This window comes from Phoenix dactylifera, chromosome 4, assembly GCF_051530095.1.
Source record: "Phoenix dactylifera cultivar Ajwa chromosome 4, Ajwa_hap1_PhDact_Kaust_v1.1, whole genome shotgun sequence".
Lineage (NCBI taxonomy): Eukaryota > Viridiplantae > Streptophyta > Magnoliopsida > Arecales > Arecaceae > Phoenix > Phoenix dactylifera.
In genome coordinates this window covers 30668545-30674605 of record NC_143193.1, presented here as the reverse complement: position 1 = coordinate 30674605, position 6061 = coordinate 30668545, and positions in this window count along the sequence as shown.

Sequence of the window (6061 nt, the reverse complement as noted above, 5' to 3'; positions counted from 1 at the left end):
TGATAGAGATTTGACTTTTTCTGGCCAGGGTACTACTTAATTGAAAACATAAGGCATTCACCCTTATTCCTAAGGGAGGTCAATCCCATCTTGATTTGCAACTGACTACCACAAGTATTTGACTGGACCCAGAAACCTTCCGTCGCTGGATTAGAAATCCAGGTAGTCCGGCACCAAAGTACAGTGAGTTGCTTGCAAGCCACCGGTTGCAATCTTAGGTCTAAAGGATACATATACCCATATCCACTCGGAACAACTCTTGATAAGAGAGAGTCCGTCAATTGGTCACGTTCAGTGAACGTACACTACCATTCACCTGTATACTATACTAGTATCTCTATACTCTTTGGTTTGGAAGACAACCAACAAATATGATACATAATGACCTACGCCCGATAATACTATCGTCCTATTAATAGTATATCATACGGTCATGAACTTTTAAGGACCTGTGTGACAAAATCATATTTCATTACACAAAGCAGTCCTAAGGACTTCATCACATCGGAGTTTGTGAAGATATTCTGGTGATGAATAAATACCATGTTATTTATAATTGATTCAAATACATTTACAATCAACAATTGATTGGATTTAGGACATAATTCCCAACAGCCTCTGCAGCCACTGCGTACCAAGGACCAAATCAGCTCCTTGTTAGATGTATGCCCTAGAAGCCAATTTTGGCTGACACATTATTAATTCTAGGACATAATTTGTACTTGACTTTATTATTATTGAATAAAAATGAAAGGCATCTTTTTCATTCATATTATTACTGTGTCTATGAATCGTCCAAGAAATTAATAAGATGATGATGCATATTCTCAAGAGTTGAGAATTTGAGCCATGTATCATTAGTGATTAATTTCTAAACGCTCCTGATCGATGGATCATCACGAGGACGGTGATCGATCCGATGAGATCAGTGCACACATTACTTTTCCTATAGATGGACGAGACTCGAGTCCACGGTGTAGGGACACTGAAGTAATAGTGCAGGTGCTTGTTAGAGAACAAGGGTACTGAGCGTGACCAATACAAGAAGTCACTTGGATGTCTATCCACTCGTCAGTGACTTGCTTGATGTTGCAGTAGTGTGACTGGTTCTTTGACCTGCGATGCTTCGGCTACTCACAGTGAGGTTATTGTAGTTTGACTGCACACATACATGGTCTCTAGCCATATGGGTCCATGCAGTGTAGATTGGCTACAGTAAGTTCACTGTAGGAGTAGGGTATGCACCTATAAGGAATCTATCGACCTTGATAGATAAGGAGAGATCCTATATGATTTATAAAACTGAGTTCGTAAGACCTCGGCTGGGGCAGATTGCCAGTGGAGAAAGAGTTCTCCGCTCTCGAACTTAAGTCAAATAAATCTTAACATATGACAGGCGATGGGGTTTGACGAGTTGTCCATGACCTCCGTCCTGTAGGGATCCACGATAGTAGGACTGTATCACATGATAACTGCACCTAGAGGTTCATCATTCTATTCTGCTGGGTAGCCACTACATGCTGCTAGGTATCACTGGTGGATGGTGGGACTCACAGGGATTATCTCGATGATCGATTAACCCTAATGAGTAGAGTTGGAATCGTTCCAATCCATTGAAAGGAGTTTTCAATGATATTGTGATAGAGATCACAATATATCTCACTACCAATCAGAATAGAACCTATGGGGTCACACACACTAGAAGTGTTAACCGATCCGATGGTTGAATCGTGATTAGAAATCATAAGTAATCAATTCGATTGATATTAAGTTGAAGAAGGAACAATGAAATTAATTAATTGGACTTAAACACAAATCCTACTTCGAGTAAGATTCCTAGAGTTCTAATTGGATTAGGACTGGGAGTCCTAATTGGAGTAGAACTGGGATTCCTACTTGGAGTAGGATTCCTACAATCCTAATTAGATTAGGAGTTTTGAATTAAAATTGGATTCCTACTTGGAGTAGGATTCCTAGAGTCCTAATCGGATTAGGACTTCGGATTCAAATTAGAGTCCTAATTGGATTAGGACTAAAATTAAATAAGTCCTAATTGGATTAGGATCTCCTAAGCCCTAATTAATCATCAACCTAATGAATCAAGATGACTCCTAATTGGATTAGGATTGAAGAGTTCAAGTTAAGTCATGGTTCATTCAAGTTCTAATTGGATTAGGACTTGTATAAAACCCAAATTGGTTGAACCTTGGACTAAGCCTAATTAGATTAGGACTTAGCCACTAGAAGACCTCCTAATCCTCCTTAGAGGAGGACTAGGGTTAGCCAAGAGGGAGGGGCGCACGCCCCTCCTCTTTTCCCTTGTTGGTGCGGCAACACAAGAGGGGCCGGCGCCCCTCTTGGAAAACAATCAAAGGCTCCTAACTTGTAGGAGCCCTTCATGCTTAAAAGGGGATGTGGGCGGCACCCTAGGGCTAATAATTTAAGCCCACTTCCTTCTCCACCCGTGAGCCCCCTCTCCTCCTCTTGTTTCAGCCGCAAGCAAAGGGAAAAGCCAAAAGGAGTCTTGGCAGCATCCTCTTCCTCCTTTCCTTCTTCCAACGCAGGCAAAGGAAAAAGGGGCTGCAAGGCTTGGTGATCTTCTTCCATGGTTGCTCCTTCTTCTTCCTCCTCCCAAGTACAATCAAGGGTTGATTAAAAGGGAGGACATCAGCCACCAAGTTTTCTCTGCAAGGGAGCTAGCACCCCGAGGAGATAGAAAGCTTGGATCGGTTCCTGCTTCGTGTGGATACCCGTAGAGGCCGGGCACTTGAACGGCTTCAAGCGAACCTTCATCCAAAAACCACGATCATCAGTTTGCGGTGATCATCTACCCGCACAAGGTGAAGATCTGATCTTCCTAAAGTTTCTAAAAGTTTTAATTCTTATCTATCTACGAACGGTTTCTTGAAATACGCTCATGCGATGAACGTCGATCCCGCTTATGCCGATTCCGCTGCCATCTGAATTTTTTTGAATTTTCTGCGGCATGGGCGGGTTCCCAACAGTGGTATCAGAGCCTAGGCTTCGTAGATTAAGGTAAGTATTAATTATCTAAAGGCATATTAGATCTGAAAATTGAAGGATTATGTGTGCTGAAAATTTCTGCATGCAGATTTTTCAGGGTTGCTGAATTTTTGCATGCTGATTTTTATGTGATAAGATGATGATTCTAATTGCATTGTTAATGAGATTACAAAGTTTAGAATCATGATTAGCATGATCAGCAACCTATGTCATAACATAATCAATTAATTATCAGATCTGAAAATTATAATTGCTGCATTTGGTGATGATCATAGGATTCAAACCCTTTTGGTACTAAATGTAAAGACCTGCGATGTGATCTGCAATGTCATGTAATTTTTCAGATGCTTGCATGCATCTTATTTGATGTTTTGAGAGGCCTGCGTGCCTCCTAAAAGAAGATGTAATTTATTATTATTTTTATTTTACATCTGGTTGTATTTCTGTGATGTGATGTACGTCAACGATCAAGTTGAAGACAAGGCATGAGATGAACAGGGGTCTAAGCGGTTGATGGCGATTGGATCAAGAGTTGGTCAAGGATCGAATCAAGGAGGCTTGGAACCAATTCAAGAGTTGAAGACCAGTTGATCGATTGACATGCATGTGCTTGTAATATGACCTAATTAGAATCCATGATCATCACCTATTTAAAGTTTAGTTTTACTTAATGCTGCGATATTATAACTGCCTGCAATGTGCCGTTTGCATGTGATGTGAATGAGAGTCGGGTAGATAGGTTTACATGTGATGTAGCAAACCCAATGAGACCTAAACTAAAACCTTCTCAATCAAGTCGAGAGTGAACCGACATGAGCAAGTCATATTAGATTAATTGATCTAATTGGTGTCTAGGAAAGCATGAAAGGTGGTTACTTAATTAGGACCTTATTCTCTGAGTAAGGGGAGCCTCCCACCTGCTTACCTGGCCAATTGTTCGATTACCTCTTATGAAGAGCTCAAGTTGCAAACACTAAGACCTGATTAACCAATATTAAGTCAATAGGTCTTCCACTGTAGTAGAGCTGCTAAGGTCTTTCTGATGTTGATTTGTCTCGGCTGGATACAGTGGTCAAGTTGCATCGGGGGGCTGGACCTCTCTATAGACATGAGATGTTGTAGGGTAAAGATGGGGTTGGGCACCAATAACTGTTAGGTGAGGACCCAATGACGACTTTATTCCTACGGTTATACGGTGGGTCTGACTTAACTAAGAAATGGGACCAATAACTGTTAGGTGAGGTCTTCATGGCTTAGAGACCAAGAAGCACTGCAACATGCTTGAGAAGCATTGTACAAGAGTTGTACACTCATCTGTTTATGTGTCACCAATAACTGTTAGGTGAGGTGGCATGTAAATCGGTGAGACCGCAGTACCCACTAGAAACCCTAGTCGTATAGGATTTCCGTTTTTCTACCAGGGGAGTGTGAGGAATTCGAGAAAATAGTGGGAGATACATTTGTTCTAAAAGACCTTAGAACAGATTAAGGATCAAGTACAAAAGTCTAACTAGAATCTTTACTCTCTGCAGATCATAATGTCAGCCTCAAACCCTTTGACCCGTATTCTTGAGACCAACAAATTGACTGGAACCAATTACAAGGACTGGCTAAGAAACCTCAAAATTATTTTGAACTGTGAGAAACTGGGCTACATACTCGAAAATGATATCCCTAGACTACCAGCACGTCCTACTGATGATCAGCGTGTGACGCATCAAAAGTGGACGGATGATGACATCAGAGTCAAGTGCTATATCATGGCATCCATATCCAATGAACTACAATGCCAGCATGAAAATATGAAGACTGCTAGGGACATACTAACACACCTGCAAGAGTTGTATGGTGAGCAGAGTCGCACAGCTCGTTTTGAAGTATCCAAGAGGCTCTTCAAAGCAAAGATGCGCGAGGGGCAGTCTGTCCATGGTCACGGTCTGACTATGATCAAGGACCTAGAGGAGCTTGAGAAGCTCGGTATGAACATGCACAAGGAATTGCAAGTAGATCTGATCCTTCAATCCCTTCCTGATTCATTTGGACAGTTTATAGTAAACTACCACATGAATAAGATCGAATGCACTAAGACTGAACTAATAAATATGTTGGTAACTGCTGAGGGAGCCTTGAAAGGTTCAAGGGGCAATGTCCTTGTTGCTGAGTTGACTTCTGGTTCCAAGAGAAAGTCTACTTGGAAGAAAAAGAAGCCTGCGAAGAAGCAGAAGAAAGACAAGAAGCCAAAGAAGGAAGTTCAAAAGAAAAAGGCCAATGACAAAGAAAAATGTTTCCACTGCAATGTCGACGGCCACTGGAAGAGGAACTGTCCTTCATACCTCGAGAGCCTGAAGAACAAGAAAGGTGACACACCTTCAGAAGGTATAGACTTGTTCATAATTGAAACTAATTTAACGGTTTCTTCTACTTCTAGTTGGGTTATAGATTCTGGTTCTAGTGCTCATCTGTGCACTACCATGCAGGGTCTAAAGGAAAGTAGAAGGCTGGCGGAAGGTGCGGTAACCCTTCGGGTTGGCAACGGGGCAAAAGTTGCTGCTGTGGCTGTGGGCACCTACCATCTGCGACTACCATCTGGTTTTAGTTTATTACTTAGAGCCTGCTATTATGTACCTGCTGCTAGCAGAAATTTGATTTCTGTTTCATGTCTAACACAAGAAGGTCATGTTTTTACATTTGACAAAGACTGCTGTTCTATTTATTTCAGAAATAAAATAGTTGCACGTGGTTTTATGATTGACAGTCTCTATCATTTGCATATGGATGTATCTGTAAATGTGTCTGAGCAAGAAGTGAGTGCCAAAGGATCCAAGAGATCCAGGGATGAGATAAACTAAAAATATTTGTGGCACCTCAGGCTTGGCCATATTGGAGAGGACAGAATGAATAAAATGGATAAAGATGGGCCTCTCGGCTCATTGACTTCCGAGTCATATCCAGTTTGCGAGTCCTGTCTTCAAGAAAAAATGGCCAGATTGCCCTTTGTAGGACATGGGGAGAGGACCACTAAAATACTTACCCTGAT